This window comes from Ranitomeya imitator, chromosome 4 (assembly GCF_032444005.1).
Source record: "Ranitomeya imitator isolate aRanImi1 chromosome 4, aRanImi1.pri, whole genome shotgun sequence".
Taxonomy (NCBI): Eukaryota; Metazoa; Chordata; class Amphibia; order Anura; family Dendrobatidae; genus Ranitomeya; species Ranitomeya imitator.
Genome location: NC_091285.1, coordinates 542,448,891 through 542,472,742, shown reverse-complemented (window position 1 = coordinate 542,472,742; position 23,852 = coordinate 542,448,891).

Sequence of the window (23,852 nt, the reverse complement as noted above, 5' to 3'; positions counted from 1 at the left end):
ATTTGGTGCCATTGTTCTTCCAGCATGTGGTTCGTTTACATGGCATTCCAGAGAATATCGTTTCTGACAGAGGTTCCCAGTTTGTTTCGAGGTTTTGGCAAGCCTTTTGTGCTAGGATGGGCATTGACTTGTCTTTTTCCTCGGCTTTCCATCCTCAGACTAATGGCCAGACCGAACGAACCAATCAGACCTTGGAAACATATCTGAGATGCTTTGTTTCTGCTGATCAGGATGACTGGGTGTCCTTTTTGCCTTTGGCTGAGTTCGCCCTTAATAATCGGGCCAGCTCGGCTACCTTGGTTTCGCCGTTTTTCTGCAACTCTGGGTTCCATCCTCGTTTCTCTTCAGGGCAGGTTGAGTCTTCGGACTGTCCTGGTGTGGATACTGTGGTGGACAGGTTGCAGCAGATTTGGACTCATGTAGTGGACAATTTGACCTTGTCCCAGGAGAAGGCTCAACGTTTCGCTAATCGCAGACGCTGTGTGGGTCCCCGACTTCGTGTTGGGGATTTGGTTTGGTTATCTTCTCGTCATATTCCTATGAAGGTTTCCTCTCCTAAGTTTAAACCTCGTTTCATTGGTCCGTATAGGATTTCTGAGGTTCTTAACCCTGTGTCTTTTCGTCTGACCCTTCCAGATTCTTTTTCCATACATAACGTATTCCATAGGTCATGTTGCGGAGATACGTGGCACCTATGGTTCCATCTGTTGATCCTCCTGCCCCGGTTTTGGTGGAGGGGGAGTTGGAGTATATTGTGGAGAAGATTTTGGATTCTCGTGTTTCAAGACGGAAACTCCAGTATCTGGTTTAGTGGAAGGGTTATGCTCAGGAAGATAATTCCTGGGTCTTTGCCTCTGATGTCCATGCTCCCGATCTTGTTCGTGCCTTTCATATGGCTCATCCTGGTCATCCTGGGGGCTCTGGTGAGGGTTCGGTGACCCCTCCTCAAGGGGGGGTACTGTTGTGAATTCTGTGGCAGAGCTCCCTCCTGTGGTCACAAGTGGTACTTCGGCTGATTCTCTCTGTGAGTTTCCACTGGTGGAGGAGAGTGGTACTGCGGCTTCTGAGTTTCCTTCCTCAGGTGATGTGATGAAGTCGTTAGGTGCTGCTCTATTTAACTCCACCTAGTGCTTTTATCCTGGCCTCCAGTCAATGTTCTAGTATTGGACCTGTTTCCTCCTGGATCGTTCCTGTGGCCTGCTGCTCTGCATAGCTAAGTTTCGCTTTTGCTATTTTGTTTGCTGTTTTTTCTGTCCAGCTTGCTTATTGTTTTTTCCTTGCTTGCTGGAAGCTCTGGGACGCAGAGGGTGTACCTCCGTGCCGTTAGTTCGGTACGGAGGGTCTTTTTGCCCCCTTTGCGTGGTTTTTTATAGGGTTTTGTGTTGACCGCAAAGTTACCTTTCCTATCCTTGCTCTGTTCAGAAAGTCGGGCCTCACTTTGCTAAATCTATTTCATCTCTACGTTTGTCTTTTCATCTTAACTCACAGTCATTATATGTGGGGGCTGCCTTTTCCTTTGGGGTATTTCTCTGAGGCAAGGTAGGCTTATTTTCTATCTTCAGGCTAGCTAGTTTCTCAGGCTGTGCCGAGTTGCATAGGGAGCGTTCGGCGCAATCCACGGCTGCCTCTAGTGTGATTGGAGAGGATTAGGGATTGCGGTCAGCAGAGTTCCCACGTCTCAGAGCTCTTTCTGTTTTTGGGTTATTGTCAGGTCACTGTATGTGCTCTGACTTCTATGTCCATTGTGGTACTGAATTACCTTATCATAACAGGTCCCCAACTATCTCCTATGCATGTTTCCTCCTTCATTCCAACAATCTATTATTATTATCCTTTCTTAGGCCCCCTGCACATCTTTAAATGTCTGTAATTTCTATTGTGCATTCTATCCCGGCATGTCATACGAATAGTGCACATGGACAGCACACCGACTCACGGACACAATGACACAGATAACACCGGAACAGTTTTTTCCAGTGCCGTAAGTATCAGGACATGTGAAGAAGGCCTTATACAGAAAATGGTGGAGTCCCACAAAGCAGGAGAAGGCTGTAAGAAGATAGCATAGCATTTTCAAGTTGCCCTTTCCCAATTGTGAAATGTAATTACAAAATGGCAGTTAACAGGAGCAACTTCATTTTCCACTTTGTTTTTGAGCATCATTCCTACTCCAGACCTCCGTAGCTGATTTAAGTTGATAATTTTTAGGTTTTATTGTTCTCAACACATTTCACTCTGCAATCAATAAAAATGTACAACTGGAATGGAATATTTCATTCAGTGATATCTAGGATGTGGGATTTTAGTGTTCCCTTTATTTGTTTGAGCAGTGTATACAGTGCCTACAAGTAGTATTCAACCCCCTGCAGATTTAGCAGGTTTAATAAGATGCAAATAAGTTAGAGCCTTCAAACTTCAAACAAGAGCAGGATTTATTAACAGATGCATAAATCTTACAAACCAAAAAGTTTTGTTGCTCAGTTAAATTTTTATAAATTTTAAACATAAAAGTGTGGTTCAATTATTATTCAACCCCTAGGTTTAATATTTTATGGAATAACCTTTGTTTGCAATTACAGCTAATAATCGTCTTTTATAAGACCTGATCAGGCCGGCACAGGTCTCTGAAGTTCTCTTGGCCCACTCCTCCATGCAGATCTTCTCCAAGTTATCTAGGTTCTTTGGGTGTCTCATGTGGACTTTAATCTTGAGCTCCTTCCACAAGTTTTCAATTTGGTTAAGGTCAGGAGACTGACTAGGCCACTGCAACACCTTGATTTTTTGCCTCTTGAACCAGGCCTTGGTTTTCTTGGCTGTGTGCTTTGGGTCGTTGTCTTGTTGGAAGATGAAATGACGACCCATCTTAAGATCCTTGATGGAGGAGCGGAGGTTCTTGGCCAAAATCTCCAGGTAGGCCGTGCTATCCATCTTCCCATGGATGCGGACCAGATGGCCAGGCCCCTTGGCTGAGAAACAGCCCCACAGCACGATGCTGCCACCACCATGCTTGACTGTAGGGATGGTATTCTTGGGGTCATATGCAGTGCCATCCAGTCTCCAAACGTCACGTGTGTGGTTGGCACCAAAGATCTCGATCTTGGTCTCATCAGACCAGAGAACCTTGAACCAGTCAGTCTCAGAGTCCTCCAAGTGATCATGAGCAAACTGTAGACGAGCCTTGACATGACGCTTTGAAAGTAAAGGTACCTTACGGGCTCGTCTGGAACGGAGACCATTGCGGTGGAGTACGTTACTTATGGTATTGACAGAAACCAATGTCCCCATTGCCATGAGATCTTCCCGGAGCTCCTTCCTTGTTGTCCTTGGGTTAGCCTTGACTCTTCGGACAAGCCTGGCCTCGGCACGGTAGGAAACTTTCAAAGGCTGTCCAGGCCGTGGAAGGCTAACAGTAGTTCCATAAGCCTTCCACTTCCGGATGATGCTCCCAACAGTGGAGACAGGTAGGCCCAACTCCTTGGAAAGTGTTTTGTACCCCTTGCCAGCCTTGTGACCCTCCACGATCTTGTCTCTGATGGCCTTGGAATGCTCCTTTGTCTTTCCCATGTTGACCATGTATGAGTGCTGTTCACAAGTTTGGGGAGGGTCTTAAATAGTCAGAAAAGGCTGGAAAAAGAGATAATTAATCCAAACATGTGAAGCTCATTGTTCTTTGTGCCTACTACTTCTTAATACTTTAGGGGAACCAAACAGAATTCTGGTGGGTTGAGGGGTTGAATAATAAATGACCCTCTGAAAAGACTTTTCACAATTTAAAAAAACAAAAAACAAAGAAATAACATTATTTTTTGCTGCAGTGCATTTCACACTTCCAGGCTGATCTACAGTCCAAATGTCACAATGCCAAGTTAATTCCAAATGTGTAAACCTGCTAAATCTGCAGGGGGTTGAATACTACTTGTAGGCACTGTATATATATTTATATTTCATAGAGCGTTAGGTAGCAGAATAGCCTATAATTCAATTGTTGGCTTCTGTACAATCATTATACAAAGTAAACCACTGCATATCCATTAGTATTTTTATATGTCGCTCACTAATGTTAGTAATGTGTGTGTGTAACATTTTGGAGCTGTAGGTGTTAAATTAAAGGGTTAATTCATGGAAAAAAACTGGCTTGGGCTCCAATTTTCTCCACTAGAGAGGCAAAGCCAGTTACTGAGGGAAGATATAATTAGCCTAGAGAGGGACCATGGTTATTGCCCCCCCACCCCCTCCCCGGCTAAAATAGTCTGCCCCAACCACCCCAGAAAAGGCTCATCTGTAAAATGTGCCTACTCCGCACTTAGCCTTTCTCTTCCCTTTGCCCTGTGGCAATGGAATCTGGGGTTATATGGGGTTAATGTCACCTTGCTATTGTAAGGTGACATTAAGCCTGGTTAATAATGGAGAAGTGTCAATAAGACACCTATGCATTATAAATCCAATAGTATGAAAGTGTTAAAAATACACACACACACACACACTAAGAATAAAGTCTTTTAATGAAATAATGAAACACACAGGTTTATCATCTTTATTGCACTCTCAATCCAAGCAAAGCCCTCCTTCTTCTGTAAAAAAATCCAAAATAAAAAAAAACAACAATATCCCATACCTATCCACTGTACAGTCAAGTCCCATGCTGCAATCCATCTCAAGGGGTTAAATATTTTACAACCTGGAGCGGTGCTAATGCTACCGGCCGGGCTGTAAACCACGAAGGTATGAATGAAAAGTTGCCTGCGCTGCCTCCCCGCCTGAACCGACATGAACTTTGCAGCATGGGAAAGTTTCAGGTTCAGCACGTCTGGTGGGGAGTCTGCGCAGCCTCAGTGACTACCGCTGACATCACTTAGGCTGCACTGACTCCCCACCTGACCCGCAGTGAACTGACTGCATGGGAAAATTTTCAGAAACTTTCCCACGCTAATGAGTTCATGTTTGGTCAGGCGGGGAGCATGCGCAGGCAGCTTTTCATTCATTCCTGGTTTACAGCCTGGCCAATAGCATTAGCACCACTCCGGGTTGTAAACTGGTTGTCCAAAATGGGGGACCCCACAATATTTTTTAAAATTTTTTTTAATTTTTTTAAATAATTAAAAATACAGTGTGGAGACCCCTCTATTCTTGATAACTAACCTTGGTGAAGCTGACAGCTGAGTGTTGCAGCCTCCAGCTGTAAGTTTTGCCTGGCTGGTTATCAAAAAATCATGGTAACAGGGGAACCCACGCAGGTTTTTTTTTAAATTATTTATTTACAGCACAGGAGCGGCTGATGAATACTCCCATCCGCTGCTCCTGCTCTCACTGTTATTAGCAGTAGCAGGTGTCAGCTGATGGGAGCTGTAATCCCCTCAGCTGACACCAGTGACTGGAGGTAAATTTTATAACTCTGATCACAGCTGAGCGCTCAAGCTGTCTTCTGACAGCATGAGAAACGCATCTCTCTGACTGGCAGGGATGATTTCACCGCTGATTAGAAGCGATACGCCAGTGTTTTCCACGCTGTCACACAGCGATTAAATCGTCAAATATTGCAGATTCCGCGATCATGAGCTGAACCGAACATTGAAATATTCACACATCTCTAGTTACAACCCGCTTCTACTCTTCCTCTACTTTTTCCTTTTTTTCCACATCCTTCTGCACGTGACATTTTCTTTCTGGGTCCCCAGCAGCCTCATGGAGACAATCAACATGTTGAAATTGCTGTCCTTCCTTTCTTCTTTGTTCCATCCATATGAATGTTTTTTTTCTCAATATACACTGGTGAGCAAAAGGGTAAGAATGTTTTGAACTTTTCACATTCAGGCTCCAAATCTCACCATTCACTACTGATTCAAACGCGAGACTACAATCATTTTATAGACAATCATCTTGACTGTCTCATACATGAATTTGACTTGCAACTATTTTGCATATGATTAGTTATACAGATTCTTGTCATGCCACTGTATTTTTACTCTTATGATCCTAACGATCTAAATTTTAATTTTTATTATTTTGTTACTATTTTGTTTATCCACCTTTGACTTCAATACTGGCAGAATATTTTCGGCACTTTTAAGCTCAATGTTAAATCTTGAGACGGGCCCACGTTCTGCTGAAATATCTTCTAGGGAGACTGGGCACCTGCCATCATTTCTCAAAAGGTACTGACATTCACTATGAGTTATGGTAGCGATTGCACCAACAGCAGCTTGAGCAGGTAGTAGTTGATTTGGCACAGAAGTAGATGACTGGGTACATATTGTTGTTTCCTGATCACACAATCAGATATGGATATACAACAGTGCAACAGATAAAGAAGATGAGTAGTATTACATTGACAGTGGCCAGACACTAGATAATGATGCAACCTGGCTAGCAGAAAGATTAGGAAAAGGGGTAGGAGGAATCTTGACACTTGCTCATATTGTTGGCTAGCTTACTTTTCCAACATGACCAGATGATGTTGCTGTTAGGGCTAGCGGAACACACCAAATAATAAGACAGATAGAGTATGGTGCTTTCGCAGCCCGGGGTCCACCGTGCAGAGATGGAACCTGCTGCCAAGTAATGACGGACTATATCGCGGTACTCATAAGTATACACACGTGGGTTAAACTTCACCCAGCGTGAAGGAAGCAATCCTGTTGTGTCACAGGACCGCGGTACCGCACATAGAGCGCGAGCAAGTAGTCAGCGAACTCAACCCCAACTAGGATTGAAGTCCGATTAGACACTTGCTGGCACAACACCGCAACTGGGTGTGTAAGGAAACTCAATAACAATTTTAAGGCACAAGAGTGCATGCGGTGCCGCACTGATGAACGCCACTAACCACCCAGGCTTGGGTAAGGAAAGCACAGAGGAAGTGCACGGCGCCGTACTGGCGGTCACAGCAACTGGACGCTGTAATGTGTGATTAGTGCTGTAGGCTAAGTCGGGCACTAGATAGCAACCATACACCTTCCGCGAACAGACATTCAATAGTGTAGGGGTATCCAAGGATGACTTGCACTCACAACATACACACATTAACAATTGTACACTAGCGCATGGCCGTGCGGTCATGCACAGTTTATATAGTTGCAGCACAGGAAGTGGCCACAGAAGCTTTGCCCTTCCAAGACCTGCCAAGAGGACCAATAGAATGTGCTGCAGAGCCTGAGCACATGACCCTCGATCTCCAACGGGAGATCTTGCCCTGGGCATGCTCAGTGTGTGCAGACAAGAACTTAGTCCCAGAGAAGTCCGCTCGCTGCTGACCAGCACTGGATTTAATGGCAGAAGCTGAAGAAGCAACAGTAACTCTCAGTACAGAGTGAGACTGAGCAAGACGCTGGGACCGACGTCCTTGCTGAGCAGACTCCACTGCGGCTGGATGAGAATGGGAGACCGCAGCGGAGATGGCTCGAGATTCCCCCTGTGCAGAAGCGGGAACTCGAGTCTTAACATTACCCCCCCTCCTAGGGCCCCCCCCTCCTTGGGCCTCGCTACGCTCGAAGGCAGCAATGAGCTGTGGGGCCCGAATGTTTTCAGCAGGCTCCCATGACCTGTCCTCTGGGCCATAACCCTTCCAATCCACCAGATAGAACTTTTTGCCGCGTACCACCTTGCACCCCAAAATAGCGTTCACCTCGTAATCGTCCGTAGACGAACCCGATGTCCCGGCAGATGACTCGGAAAACCGGGACATGTATACGGGTTTCAAGAGGGACACATGAAAGGTGTCGGTGATACCCAAGCGTGGAGGAAGAGCCAAACGGTAGACCACAGGATTAACCCGTTCGAGAACCTTGAAGGGACCCAAGTAGCGAGGAGCAAACTTAGTGGACTCAACTCGCAGCCTGATGTTACGGGCGGAGAGTCACACCAAGTCGCCAGGAGCAAAGGTCGGAGCGGGCCGCCGATGAACATCGGCGGAGGACCTCATTCTCTCCTTGGAGGCCCAAATGGCATCCTGCGTGCGGTCCCAAATGTCCCGTGCCTCCACAGCCCAGTCTGCCACCCTGGAGTCAGCAGAAGACACAGGCATGGGCACAGGAACACGCGGATGCTGGCCGTAATTTAGGAGGAATGGAGTCTGACCGGTGGAGTCGGCTACGGCATTGTTAAGTGCAAACTCTGCCCACGGTAGCAAGGATGCCCAGTCATCCTGCCTGGCAGAAACAAAATGTCGTAAATATGTGACCAAGGTCTGGTTGGCCCTCTCTACCAACCCATTCGTCTCGGGATGATATGCCGAAGAGAGATTTAACTCAATACTGAGTAGACGACAAAGCTCTCTCCAGAATCGAGACGCAAACTGGGGACCCCGGTCACTAACAATTTTGTCTGGCATACCGTGTAGGCGAAAGATGTGCTTGACGAACAAGTCAGCCAACGCCCGTGCAGAAGGTAGCCATGAAAGAGGCACCAAGTGCGTCATTTTGGAAAAATGGTCGGTGATCGCCCAGATAATGGTGCAGTTACGAGACTTGGGTAAGCCCACCACAAAGTCCATCCCGACCATCTCCCAGGGCCTGTCCGCCACCGGCAGAGGATAAAGCAAACCAGCTGGCCGTTGCCGAGGAGTCTTGTTCTTGGCGCAAGAGACACTCACCCGAACATACTCTGCGACATCACGAGCCATATGCGGCCACCAGTATGTCCTCGCCAGTAACTCAGATGTTCTTTTGGTACCAAAATGTCCACCCACCCTGGACGAGTGTGCCCAAGAGAGAACCTCCGGTCGCAAACTGGATGGAACAAAAGTCTTGCCCGGGGGCACAGACTCTAGCGAAACCGGGGCCACAGTTCTCAAGCTCTCGGTGGGGACAATAAGCCGAGGCTCCTCCTCCTCCTCCGCAGATGACACAACGGAGCGAGAGAGAGTGTCGGCCCGAATGTTCTTCTCCCCAGAAAGAAAATGGAGGGTGAAATGAAACCGGGAGAAGAATAAGGACCATCTGGCCTGGCGAGAATTCAACCGCTGGGCTGTCTGCAGGTACACCAAATTTTTATGGTCTGTGAAGACTTGGAAGGGAAAACGTGTTCCCTCCAAGAGATGTCTCCACTCGGAGAAAGCCAACTTCATGGCTAGCAACTCCCTGTCCCCGATGGAATAATTCCTATCTGCTGGTGAGAAGGTCTTGGAGAAAAAAAAGCAAGGATGCTTCCGACCCTGAGCATCCTTTTGGAAGAGGACTGCTCCAGCACCAACAGAAGAGGCATCCACCTCCATGATAAATGGCTTATCAACATCGGGGCGATGTAGGATGGGAGCGCTAGCGAAGTGTGACTTTATAGAGTTAAAGGCCTTGGAGACCTCCTCAGACCACAATTTGGGATTCGCCCCCTTCTTGGTGAGGGCAACCAAGGGAGCTACCAAAGTTGAGAAGTGCGGAATGAACTGGCGATAATAATTAATGAACCCCATAAAGCGCTGCACCGCTTTAAGAGAATGGGGTTCCTGCCAGTCCATCACAGCCTGTAGTTTAGCAGGATCCATAGCCAATCCCTGGGCAGAGATGATGTAGCCCAGGAAAGGTAAGGACTCCTGCTCAAACATACACTTCTCCAACTTGGCATAGAGGGAGTTTGCCCGTAGGAGGTCGAAGACTTTGCAAACATCTCTCCGGTGGGAGTCAATATCTGGAGAGTAGATGAGAATATCATCCAGATAGACTACGACCGAGGTGGAAAGCATATCCCGGAAGATATCGTTCACAAAGTCTTGGAAAACGGCCGGGGCATTACAGAGCCCGAAGGGCATCACCAGATATTCATAGTGCCCATCCCTGGCGTTAAAAGCCGTCTTCCATTCGTCCCCCTCACGGATGCGAATCAGGTTGTAAGCACCCCGCAGATCTAGTTTAGTAAATACCCTTGCTCCCCGAAGCCTATCGAAGAGCTCAGATATCAAGGGCAAAGGATACTTATTTTTAACGGTGATGGCGTTAAGACCCCTGTAGTCTATGCATGGCGGTAGTTCCCCATTCTTCTTCTGCACAAAGAAGAACCCTGCACCAGCAGGTGACACTGACTTCCTAATGAATCCTCTTGCCAGATTTTCCTGGATGTACTGTGACATTGCCTCCGTCTCCGGCAGAGATAGCAGATAGACTCGACCCCGGGGAGGCTCAGCACCAGGCAAGAGATCAATAGAACAGTCATAGGGGTGATGGGGCGGAAGGATCTCCGCCGCCTTTTTGGAGAACACGTCTGCATAAGACCAATACTGCTTGGGGAGAGAGGAAAGATCTGCGGGTACCTCAGTAGTAGCAACCTGAACGCACTCCCTCTGACACCTACCCCAAGATTCGCCCCATCCCAGGATTCTGCCAGAGGACCACTCGATATGAGGAGAGTGGTACCGTAGCCAAGGTATTCCCAACAGGACCTCATCAATTCCCTCAGGAATGACAAGCAGAGATATAATCTCCTGATGAGATGGCGACATGGACAGAGTAAAAGGGATGGTCTGGTGTGTTATCTGTGAGGGCAGTGTCGACCCATTCACCACTCGTACCGTTACTGGTTGAGCTAGCATAACCAGGGGTATTGCGTGACGTTGGGCGAAGGCAGAAGACATAAAATTGCCCTCCGCCCCAGAATCCATGCAGAGCTCTACCGAGTGGGAGAATAAAGGACAATTTAGAGGCAAACGTCGCCGTGTCTAGTGCACCTCCACCTACTACCACTAGACGCTGACGTTTCCTCGACCGCTGAGAACATCTGGTGGCTAGATGTCCCGACTGCTGGCATACATGACAGACCTTGAGTGCACCTGCGGTCCGGGACTTAGATCCCGCTTGTGACACTTCCCTGGCCTCATGTGACTCAGGAACCAGGACCGGAGATTCCAGAGGTTTGGCGAAGGTAGGAGCCAGCCGAAACCTCTGCCTACACTGGGCTCGCTCTAACCTCCGCTCGTTAAAATGGAGGTCAATTCGAGTGGAGACAGTTATTAACTCCTCCAGTGTGGCAGGAATCTCCCTAGTGGCCAGAGCGTCCTTAACGTGGTCAGCCAGGCCCCTCCAAAATATGGGGATAAGAGCTTTATCCGACCAATCCAGCTCAGAAGCTAAAGTGCGGAATTGGACGGCAAAATGACTGACCAAGGACTCACCCTGAGTTAATGCCAGCAGTTGGAGCGCAGCATCATGGGTGACTCGAGGTCCTAAAAAGACCTGTTTCAGAGTGCTCAGAAACAGTGGAGCACTCTGCACCACATGATCGCCACGCTCCCACAGTTCCGTAGCCCATTCCAACGCCCTGTCTGACAAGAGAGACACTATAAATCCCACCTTAGCCCGCTCTGTGGGAAATCGTGCAGCCAGGAGCTCGAGGTGAATAGAGCACTGACTCACAAATCCCCTACAAAATTTGCTATCACCAGAAAATTTTTCTGGCAGCGGGAGGCGAGAAAATGTCGGAGCAGGGGTGGCAATGGACAGGGTTGCTGCAGCCATGCTAGCAGCCTGTACAGCAACTGCGGTAACATCCACAGCTGAGGTTGCGCTCTCAAGAGCCGCCAACCTACCCTCCAGCTGCTGGATATACCGCAAGGATTGCTGTTTGTCCGTCATTACTAGCCAGACCCTGGCGCTAGTGTAATGTTAGGGCTAGCGGAACGCACCAAATAATAAGACAGATAGAGTATGGTGCGTTCGCAGCCCGGGGTCCACCGTGCAGAGATGGAACCTGCTGCCAAGTAATGACGGACTATATGGCGGTACTCATAAGTATACACACGTGGGTTAAACTTCACCCAGCGTGAAGGAAGCAATCCTGTTGCGTCACAGGACCGCGGTACCGCACATAGAGCGCGAGCAAGTAGTCAGCGAACTCAACCCCAACTAGGATTGAAGTCCGATTAGACCCTTGCTGGCACAACACCGCAACTGGGTGTGTAAGGAAACTCAATAACAATTTTAAGGCACAAGAGTGCATGCGGTGCCGCACTGACGAACGCCACTAACCACCCAGGCTTGGGTAAGGAAAGCACAGAGGAAGTGCACGGCGCCGTACTGGCGGTCACAGCAACTGGACGCTGTAATGTGTGATTAGTGCTGTAGGCTAAGTCGGGCGCTAGATAGCAACCATACACCTTCCGCGAACAGACATTCAATAGGGTAGGGGTATCCAAGGACGACTTGCACTCACAACATACACACATTAACAATTGTACACTAGCGCATGGCCGTGCGGTCATGTGCAGTTTATATAGTTGCAGCACAGGAAGTGGCCACAGAAACTTTGCCCTTCCAAGACCTGCCAAGAGGACCAATAGAATGTGCTTCAGAGCCTGAGCACATGACCCTCGATCTCCAACGGGAGATCTTGCCCTGGGCATGCTCAGTGTGTGCAGACAAGAACTGGCTTTAATGGCAGAAGCTGAAGAAGCAGCAGTAACTCTCAGTACAGAGTGAGACTGAGCAAGACGCTGGGACCGACGTCCTTGCTGAGCAGACTCCACTGCGGCTGGATGAGAATGGGAGACCGCAGCAGAGATGGCTGGAGATTCCCCCTGTGCAGAAGCGGGAACTCGAGACCTAACAGTTGCTTCATATGCTGATGGAGAGCTGTAGTTTCTAGTCTTAATAAGGTGTGAAGTCCACTGACAAAATTCCTCATTCAGAGCCTGCACACTACAAAAAATTTGTTGGCTACCAATATGGAAATTAATTTTCCCACCCAAGATGCCTGCATGTAGGTAGACTCACCCCCACCACGACTATTAGTAGCTTTCAAGCATTTTCTTCACCAACAATATTTGCAGCATCACCTGCTCCTTGGTGTTCACAATTCATCCCCTGGAAGATCTTTGGCACCACGTCACCATGCACCCTGCGACAACATCACCTTCCTTCTCATCTGATAACATCACCTCCTCATCACACTGATCTGGTTTTGCAGTTCTTATCCAAACAAAATCATCATCATCCCTTACTAAGTGTGCATAATGTCCTCATATCCTTCCTCATCTCTTGAATCCAACCACTAGATTTGTCTTGACTCAAAGTACCACTACGACCAATGATGCCACTGTCAGAGCCTCTACTACCATGGCTGACAAAGCCACCAACACATCTAGACATTTGAATCATGTTCTCCATTTCCTCTGTCGCCATCTCATCAAAGTACAAATGTTGACTGTTCATCTCATCTACTAAATCAACTAGAAAAAGTTGTTGTTGTGAAATATTTTATTTAGCCACCAAAGTGCTGTGGCTTTGAGGACTAAAAAAGATAGATGTGGCACTGCCGGAATTGAAAGTCCACAATGTAAAATATTAACTGTTATGATAACAAATGAGAGGGACTATGCAGAACACTGACTTAAATTGACGGTATCACTGTCAGATTGAACATCATCTTATCAACTTGTTACTGAAACAAATGATTTGCCTTATTTTTCATAATGTTCTCCAGTTCCTTCCAGCTAATACACTTGCATAGGAGATAACTTGTTACCTGCATTTGGTAGTACAACTCCCATAATGACTGATTCTAATGGTCGTTGTGATGCTTCTGCTTGTGACACGCACCCTCTTATTGCAAAATGCTGCGGTATGTAATTTTTACATTACCCCTTTCATTGTCATTGCCACTTTTTCTTTTACCCTCTTTCATCACTGTTTTAAAAAAATAATTCTCCCTTCCCAAATAGGACTGTGCAAGAAAACATGCATCCAAAAAACATCTGCAACAGACCACAGTATTGGTGTGGCGTGAACAGTTGTCAAATTTGACTAATAAAGCAGATGTGCAGAAAACATTATTTTGGGAGATAGACAGTGGCAGTTCAATGTCTGAACTTTTAAAAGATGCTGTTTTATATTTCTTAAACACAATTATTTTCCCCAAAAAGGAATGTGTAAGAAATGCTATGTACAGTTCCAAAAATCAGCAACGGCAGCAGACGACAGTATTGGTATGGACATGTACGCATGTCCAAAAAAAAACAAGTATGCAAAAATAAAATACAGTAATTTGCTACACACAACGGTGTCTAGCTGACACTGATTTTTGTTTTTTTTCTATTAACAATAGTGTCAGCTTGCTTGTTTCTGCATGAAGAATGAAAGAAATGTGTAATTGAAATGTGCAGCTGCATTAACGTCTGTCAGATACATTATGTAATCATGATTGTTATCAACCATTTACAGTGGGGCAAAAAAGTATTTAGTCAGTCAGCAATAGTGCAAGTTCCACCACTTAAAAAGATGAGAGGCGTCTGTAATTTACATCATAGGTAGACCTCAACTATGGGAGACAAACTGAGAAAAAAAATCCAGAAAATCACATTGTCTGTTTTTTTAACATTTTATTTGCATATTATGGTGGAAAATAAGTATTTGGTCAGAAACAAAATTTCATCTCAATACTTTGTAATATATCCTTTGTTGGCAATGACAGAGGTCAAACGTTTTCTGTAAGTCTTCACAAGGTTGCCACACACTGTTGTTGGTATGTTGGCCCATTCCTCCATGCAGATCTCCTCTAGAGCAGTGATATTTTTGGCTTTTCGCTTGGCAACACGGACTTTCAACTCCCTCCAAAGGTTTTCTATAGGGTTGAGATCTGGAGACTGGCTAGGCCACTCCAGGACCTTGAAATGCTTCTTACGAAGCCACTCCTTCGTTGCCCTGGCGGTGTGCTTTGGATCATTGTCATGTTGAAAGACCCAGCCACGTTTCATCTTCAATGCCCTTGCTGATGGAAGGAGGTCTGCTCTCAAAATCTCATGATACATGGCCCCATTCATTCTTTCATGTACCCGGATCAGTCATCCTGGCCCCTTTGCAGAGAAACAGCCCCAAAGCATGATGTTTCCACCACCATGCTTTACAGTAGGTATGGTGTTTGATGGATGCAACTCAGTATTCTTTTTCCTCCAAACACGACAAGTTGTGTTTCTACCAAACAGTTCCAGATTGGTTTCATCAGACCATAGGACATTCTCCCAAAACTCCTCTGGATCATCCAAATGCTCTCTAGCAAACTTCAGACGGGCCCAGACATGTACTGGCTTAAGCAGTGGGACACGTCTGGCACTGCAGGATCTGAGTCCATGGTGGCGTAGTGTGTTACTTATGGTAGGCCTTGTTACATTGGTCCCAGCTCTCTGCAGTTCATTCACTAGGTCCCCCCATGTGGTTCTGGGATTTTTACTCACCGTTCTTGTGATCATTCTGACCCCACGGGGTGGGATTTTGCATGGAGCCCCAGATCGAGGGAGATTATCAGTGGTCTTGTATGTCTTCCATTTTCTAATTATTGCTCCCACTGTTGATTTCTTCACTCCAAGCTGGTTGGCTATTGCAGATTCAGTCTTCCCAGCCTGGTGCAGGGCTACAATTTTGTTTCTGGTGTCCTTTGACAGCTCTTTGGTCTTCACCATAATGGAGTTTGGAGTCAGACTGTTTGAGGGTGTGCACAGGTGTCTTTTTATACTGATAACAAGTTTAAACAGGTGCCATTACTACAGGTAATGAGTGGAGGAAAGAGGAGACTCTTAAAGAAGAAGTTACAGGTCTGTGAGAGCCAGAAATATTGATTGTTTGTTTCTGACCAAATACTTATTTTCCACCATATTATGCAAATAAATTGTTAAAAAAACAGACAATGTGATTTTCTGGATTTTTTTTTCTCAGTTTGTCTCCCATAGTTGAGGTGTACCTATGATGTAAATTACAGACGCCTCTCATCTTTTTAAGTGGTGGAACTTGCACTATTGCTGACTGACTAAATTCTTTTTTGCCCCACTGTATATTGCTGATGCCTGTTCCCTCTTTACTCTCTCCCTCTCTCTTTTTGTCTCCCCCTATTAATTAAATCTCTGTATTATTCGCCTTTCCTCACAAACTACTATGTTAATCGTCATTACTACTGTTGTATGACACAGCCTATCAGTGGAGTTTCTTAACTGTTTTATGGCTTTCTCTTCCTATCTCTATTGCTAAGCTGTGTCTTCTTATTATCCAGATTGATTTCAAAATGGCTGCTGCATTTCATGCCTCGGCTTTTATGCAGGATATGATAGTCTCTCTTAATTGGTTGTACTATATCATGTGATGAGATATCTGATACACTTTACTACATTCTATAAATTGGTTCTTGGCATTTTTGGCAATTGTCAAAAAGCAAATTGTCGGGTCAAGCAAATTCCTAAAAAATGTACTCACATTTTGTTCACTTTGAATTAATTCTATTTAGGTGTCATGATCCATTCCAGGGTTTAATCCTGTCTGTCCCCGCACCACCGAACACTTGCAGCATTGCGCATCCAAACACTACTTTCTCCCAGTCTGAGGTTCACAGCATCTCCTTACTCCTGCCTCCACCAGCAGCAACCTCGGGACCCCGCTTCACTGCTGCCACCACCCCCAGTAAACAATAAGGCACATGGATTGTAATCACCGCCGTTATGTTAAAAAAAGTTTTCCCTATTTTTCTCCTCAAAATTTGTGGTGCATCTTATAATCTGGTGCATCTTATAAACCGCCAAAAAATATGGTAGTCACCCATACAGTTTAATGCGGTTATTAGTACTTTATGGTGGTATGTAAAACTCAACAAAAGCTTTAAAAAATGTGGCTGGGTTACAATTCTCAACCATACACTATTCCTTGGTCTGGGGTAAATTTCTTTGATATCTAAATGTCCAAAAAACATTCAAAACTTATCTGGATTTAATTATTTATCCATGGAGTGTTACATGTTCATCTATAGAGTGTTACATGTTCTTGGGTATATTTCAGTGGTATCTAGCCCTCCAAAAAATTGTTTAAAAATGTTTCTATATTATATTGCTCATTCATTGAGTATTACATCTTCTTGGTTACATTTCTTTTGTATATAACCCTTCCAAAAATTGTTAAAAAATGTATTGGTGTTATATTGCTCAACCACAAAGTGTTACGTGTTCTTGATGTCATAATCCATTCCCGGGTTTAATCCTGTCTGCCCTGTTCTGGGTGGCTCATCTCAAGGGTTAACTTTGCTTTGCCTCATTCTGGGTTCAGGTTTGCTATTTAGCTTCCATGCATCCTGCTGGCAGTGTCAGCTATAGTGCTGCCTTCGGTGTGTGACCCTGACTCTGGTAGCTCTTGATTTGTCCTGCCGTGATCCCTAACTTGCCCCGTGTCTGTTGACTCCCTCTGTCTGCCCTTTTCCCAGCGTTTCCCTGTTTGTCTGCTTTATTCTCTGATTCCTTACTTGGCTCGTATCCGGACTCGCTTCTGCCTTGTGACTTTGTCTTCTCCTCTTCTGATCGTTGCTGAACATCTTGGCTTATTCCTGACCACATTTACTGCTTATCCCTTTTGGTACTTCTGCCTCTGATTGTATTTTGACTCTGCTTGTCTGACCACTCTCTCGCCACTTGGTGACTCCTGTACTGCTGCTCTGTTCTGCTTCCCTGCGTACACAATCTCACTTCCCTCTCAAGCTCACTCTGGTGGAGGTTGCATTTTACTGCCCTGCAGCAGCATGACATTAGGGTTTTCCTTTACAGGAGATACTTTTTTTTAAAGAAGGCTTGCCTGTGATCAAAAATCAGCAACAAGCTGAAAAAAGATGGATCACAGAGTTACAAACTACATAATCAGTATGAGATCTCTGAAAATTTTTCAGTTAACCCATTTTGCAATAGACACTGTGACACAGAGACTATATAGGATAAATAGTGCAATATTTTTCATGACACCCAATTAAAAAATGTTGACAAGCCCATGCATTAGTGACTGCCCCACCAATACAATACAGCTTTAGTCATTTCAGTCACTACCTATGCAAAGCACAGCATTAAAGATGAGTTTGTTATTGACTGCTGAGACATGGGCCAAGATGACAAACCTTACTTCATCTGAGAGCTTTGTCATCTCAGTTGCTGCCTATGCTGAGTTCTCTGTTGTGAATTTTGTTTTCGGGCTCCCTCCTGTGGTCATGAATGGTACTTCGGCTGGTTCTGTCCATGGACTTTCTCTGATGCCTGTGGGTGTTTCTGAGTTTCCTTCCACAGGTGACGAGGCTAATTCGTTAGTGGGCTGCTCTATTTAACTCCACTTGGATCCTTGTCTGATGCCAGCTGTCAATGTTGTCGCATTGGTCTAGTTCGCTCCTGGATCTTCCTGGTTACCTGTTTTCTCCAACAGAAGCTAAGTTTCGCTTTGCTTTTTTCTTGTTTGCTATTTTTTCTGTCCAGCATGCTTATGTGAATTTTGCCTTGCTTGCTGGAAGCTCTGGGACACAGAGGGGCGCCTCCGCTCCGTTAGTCGGTGCGGAAGGTATTTTTCCTTGCACTCTCTGTGTGGCTTTTTTAGGGTTTTGTGCTGACTGCAAAGTGACCTTTCCTATCTTCTGTCTGTTTAGTAAGTCGGGCCTCTCTTTGCTTAATCTATTTCATCTCTGTGTTTGTGATTTCATCTTACCCACAGTCAATATATGTGGGGGGCTGCCATTTCCTTTGGGGAATTTTCTCTGAGGCAAGATAGGCTTATTTTTCCTATCTCTAGGGCTAGCTAGTTCTGAGGCTGTGACGAGGCGCCTAGGTCATGTTAGGAGCGCTCCACGGCTATTTCTAGTGTACGTGATAGCATTAGGGATTGTGGTCAGCAGAGGTTCCACTAACTACCAGGTCCACTATTTGTTCTAACCACCAGATCATAACAGTACAGCTGGCCAAAAGTATTGATGCATCTCAATAGAGGGATAAGTGAAGCTCTGAGACCATTTTTTTTGTTTTGCAGCGTGTTCTGTCTCACTTTTCCTCTTTACCTCTGGGTGGTTCAGAACACAGGTGTAGACATGGACATTCAAGGTCTGTCCTCTTGGATGGATAATCTCACTACAAGGGTACAAAACATTAAAGATTTTGTGGTTCAGAATCCGATGTCAGAGCCTAGGATTCCAATTCCTGATTTATTTTTTGGTGATAGATCTAAGTTCTTGAATTTCAAAAATAATTGTAAATTGTTTCTAGCTTTGAAACCTCGCTCCTCAGGTGATCCTGCTCAACAAGTAAGGATCATTATTTCTTTGTTACGTGGTGACCCTCAAGACTGGGCATTTTCCCTTGCGCCAGGAGATTCGGCATTGCGTGATGTTGATGCGTTTTTTCTGGCGCTCGGATTGCTTTATGACGAACCTAATTCAGTGGATCAGGCAGAGAAAAACTTGCTGGCTCTGTGTCAGAATCAGGATGAAGCAGAGATATATTGTCAGAAGTTTAGAAAGTGGTCTGTGCTCACTCAGTGGAATGAATGTGCCCTGGCAGCAATCTTCAGAAAGGGTCTCTCTGAAGCCCTTAAAGATGTCATGGTGGGATTTCCCATGCCTGCTGGTCTGAATGAGTCTATGTCCTTGGCCATTCAGATCGATCGGAGCTTGCATGAGCGTAAAACTGTACACCATTTGGCGGTACTATCTGAGCATGGGCCTGAGCCTATGCAGTGTGATAGGACTTTGACCAGAGCTGAACGGCAGGAACACAGACGTCGGAATGGGCTATGTTTTTATTGTGGTGATTCCACTCATGCTATCTCCGATTGTCCTAAGCGCACTAAGCGGTTCGCTAGGTCCGCCACCATTGGTACGGTACAGTCAAAATTTCTATTGTCCGTTACACTGATTTGTTCTTTGTATTCCTACTCTGTTATGGCATTTGTGGATTCAGGCGCTGCCCTGAATTTGATGGACTTGGAGTATGATAGGCGCTGTGGTTTTTTCTTGGACCCTTGCAGCATTCTATTCCATTGAGAGCAATTGATGCTACGCCTTTGGCCAAGAATAAGCCTCAGTACTGGACCCAATTGACCATGTGCATGGCTCCTGCACATCAGGAGGATATCCGTTTTTTGGTGTTACATAATCTGCATGATGTGGTCGTTTTAGGGTTACCATGGCTACAAGTCCATAATCCAGTATTGGACTGGAAATCTATGTCTGTGTCCAGCTGGGGTTGCCAGGGGGTACATGGTGATGTTCCATTTTTGTCAATTTCGTCTTCTACTCCTTCTGAAGTTCCGGAGTTTTTGTCGGATTATCAGGATGTATTTGATGAGCCCAAAGCCAGTGCCCTACCTCCTCATAGGGATTGCGATTGTGCAATTAATTTGATTCCTGGTAGTAAGTTTCCTAAGGGCCGATTGTTCAATTTATCTGTGCCAGAACACGCCGCTATGCGGAGTTATATAAAGGAATCCCTGGAGAAAGGCCATATTGGCCCATCGTCATCACCGTTGGGAGCAGGGTTCTTTTTTGTGGCCAAGAAGGATGGTTCTTTGAGACCTTGTATTGATTACCGCCTTCTTAATAAAATTACTGTTAAATTTCAGTATCCTTTGCTGTTGCTGTCCGACTTGTTTGCTCGTATTAATGGGGCTAGTTGGTTTACCAAGATAGACCTTCGAGGGGCGTATAATCTTGTGCGTATTAAACGGGGCGATGAATGGAAAACAGCATTTAATATGCCCGAGGGCCATTTTGAGTACCTGGTGATGCCATTCGGGCTTTCCAATGCTCCATCAGTATTTCAGTCCTTTATGCATGACATCTTCTGAGAGTACCTGGATAAATTTCTGATTGTGTATTTGGATGATATTTTGGTCTTTTCGGATGATTGGGAGTCTCATGTGAAGCAGGTCAGAATGGTGTTCCAGGTCCTTAGTACTAATTCCTTGTTTGTGAAGGGGTCAAAGTGTCTCTTTGGAGTTCAGAAGGTTTCATTTTTGGGGTTCATTTTTTCCCCTTCTACTGTCGAGATGGAGCCTGTTAAAGTCCAGGCCATTCATGATTGTACTCAGCCGACATCTGTGAAGAGCCTGCAAACGTTCCTGGGCTTTGCTAATTTTTATCGTCGCTTCATCGCTAATTTTTCTACTGTTGCTAAACCGTTGACTGATTTGACCAAGAAGGGTGCTGATGTGGTCAATTGGTCTTCTGCGGCCGTGCATGCTTTTCAGGAATTGAAGCGTCGTTTTTCTTCTGCCCCTGTGTTGTGCCAGCCAGATGTTTCGCTCCCGTTTCAGGTTGAGGTTGATGCCTCTGAGATTGGAGCAGGGGCTGTTTTGTCGCACAGAAGTTCTGATGGCTCGGGAATGAAGCCATGTGCTTTCTTTTCTAGAAAGTTTTCGCCTGCTGAGCGCAATTATGATGTTGGTAATCGAGAATTGTTGGCCATGAAGTGGGCATTCGAGGAGTGGCGCCATTGGCTTGAAGGAGCCAAGCATCGTGTGGTGGTCTTGACAGATCACAAAAATTTGACTTATCTTGAGTCTGCTAAACGGTTGAATCCGAGACAGGCTCGATGGGCGTTATTTTTCTCCCATTTTGATTTTGTGGTTTCGTACCTTCCGGGCTCTAAGAATGTGAAGGCTGATGCCCTGTCAAGGAGTTTTGTGCCTGACTCTCCGGGTGTTTCTGAGCCGGCAGGTATTCTCAAAGAGGGGATAATTTTTTCTGCCATCTCCCCTGATTTGCGGCGGGTGCTGCAAAAATTTCAGGCTGATAGACCTGACCGTTGCCCAGCAGAGAAACTGTTTGTCCCTGATAAATGGACCAGCAGAGTTATCTCTGAGATTCATTGTTCAGTGTTGGCTGGTCATCCTGGAATCTTTGGTACCAGAGATTTGGTGGCTAGATCCTTTTGGTGACCTTCTTTGTCACGGGATGTGCGTTCTTTTGTGCAGTCCTGTGGGACTTGTGCTCGGGCTAAGCCCTGCTGTTCTCATGCTAGTGGGTTGCTTTTGCCCTTGCCGGTCCCGAAGAGGCCCTGGACGCATATTTCTATGGATTTTATTTCGGATCTCCCCGTCTCTCAAAAGATGTCGGTCATTTGGGTGGTTTGTGATCGCTTTTCTAAGATGGTCCATTTGGTACCCTTGTCTAAATTGCCTTCCTCCTCTGATTTGGTGCCATTGTTTTTCCAGCATGTGGTTCGTTTACATGGCATTCCGGAGAACATCGTTTCGGACAGAGGTTCTCAGTTTGTTTCGAGGTTTTGGCGATCCTTTTGTGCTAGGATGGGCATTGATTTGTCTTTTTCCTCGGCTTTCCATCCTCAGACAAATGGCCAAACCGAACGAACTAATCAGACGTTGGAAACATATCTGAGATGCTTTGTTTCTGCTGATCAGGATGATTGGGTGTCCTTTTTGCCGTTGGCTGAGTTTGCCCTTAATAATCGGGCCAGCTCGGCTACTTTGGTTTCACTGTTTTTCTGCAATTCTGGTTTCCATCCTCGTTTCTCTTCAGGGCAGGTTGAGTCTTCGGACTGTCCTGGTGTAGATACTGTGGTGAATAGGTTGCAGCAGATTTGGACTCATGTGGTGGACAATTTGACATTGTCCCAGGAGAAGGCTCAACGTTTCGCTAACCGCCGGAGCTGTGTGGGTCCCCGACTTCGTGTTGGGGATTTAGTTTGGTTGTCGTCTCGTTATGTTCCTATGAAGGTTTCCTCTCCTAAGTTTAAGCATCGTTTCATTGGTCCGTATAAAATTTCTGAGGTTATCATTCCTGTGTCATTTTGTTTGGCCCTTCCAGATTCTTTTGCCTTCCATAATGTGTTCCATAGGTCATTGTTGCGGAGATACGTGGTGCCTGTGGTTCCATCCGTTGACCCTCCTGCTCCGGTGTTGGTTGAGGGGGAGTTGGAGTATGTGGTGGAGAAGATTTTGGATTCTCGTGTTTCGAGACGGAAACTCCAGTACTTGGTCAAGTGGAAGGGTTATGGTCAGGAGGACAATTCCTGGGTTTTTGCCTCTGATGTTCATGCGGCCGATCTGGTTCGTGCCTTTCATTTGGCTCATCCTGGTCGGCCTGGGGGCTCTCGTGAGGGTTCGGTGACCCCTCCTCAAGGGGGGGTACTGTTGTGAATTCTGTTTTCGGGCTCCCTCCTGTGGTCATGAATGGTACTTTGGCTGGTTCTGTCAATGGACTTTCTCTGATGCCTGTGGGTGTTTCTGAGTTTCCTTCCACAGGTGACGAGGCTAATTCGTTAGTGGGCTGCTCTATTTAACTCCACTTGGATCCTTGTCTGATGCAGGCTGTCAATGTTGTCGCATTGGTCTAGTTCGCTCCTGGATCTTCCTGGTTACCTGTTTTCTCCAACAGAAGCTAAGTTTCGCTTTGCTTTTTTCTTGTTTGCTATTTTTTCTGTCCAGCATGCTTATGTGAATTTTGCCTTGCTTGCTGGAAGCTCTGGGACGCAGAGGGGCGCCTCCGCTCCGTTAGTCGGTGCGGAAGGTATTTTTCCTTGCACTCTCTGTGTGGCTTTTTTAGGGTTTTGTGCTGACTGCAAAGTGACCTTTCCTATCTTCTGTCTGTTTAGTAAGTCGGGCCTCTCTTTGCTAAATCTATTTCATCTCTGTGTTTGTGATTTCATCTTACTCACAGTCAATATATGTGGGGGGCTGCCTTTTCCTTTGGGGAATTTTCTCTGAGGCAAGATAGGCTTATTTTTCCTATCTCTAGGGCTAGCTAGTTCTGAGGCTGTGACGAGGCGCCTAGGTCATGTTAGGAGCGCTCCACGGCTATTTCTAGTGTACGTGATAGGATTAGGGATTGCGGTCAGCAGAAGTTCCACTTCCCAGAGCTTGTCCTGTATTAATGTGCTATCAGGTCTTTTCTGGTGCTCTAACTACAAAGTCCACTATTTGTTCTAACCACCAGATCATAACAGCTCTCTCAGCAGCTAATGACAAACTCATCATGATTACTTCTCTCTGCATATGAGCCGGCAATTCCATGTTTATGAGTGGTTTTACTCATCTAGCTGGCCAGTCACTAGGCTTGAACATACTGCTCTTCATGCCACTCCAAGAAGAAACAGCAGTGGGGATGGGGAGGATGGTGGTGAAATTTTGTTCTACCATAGAAAT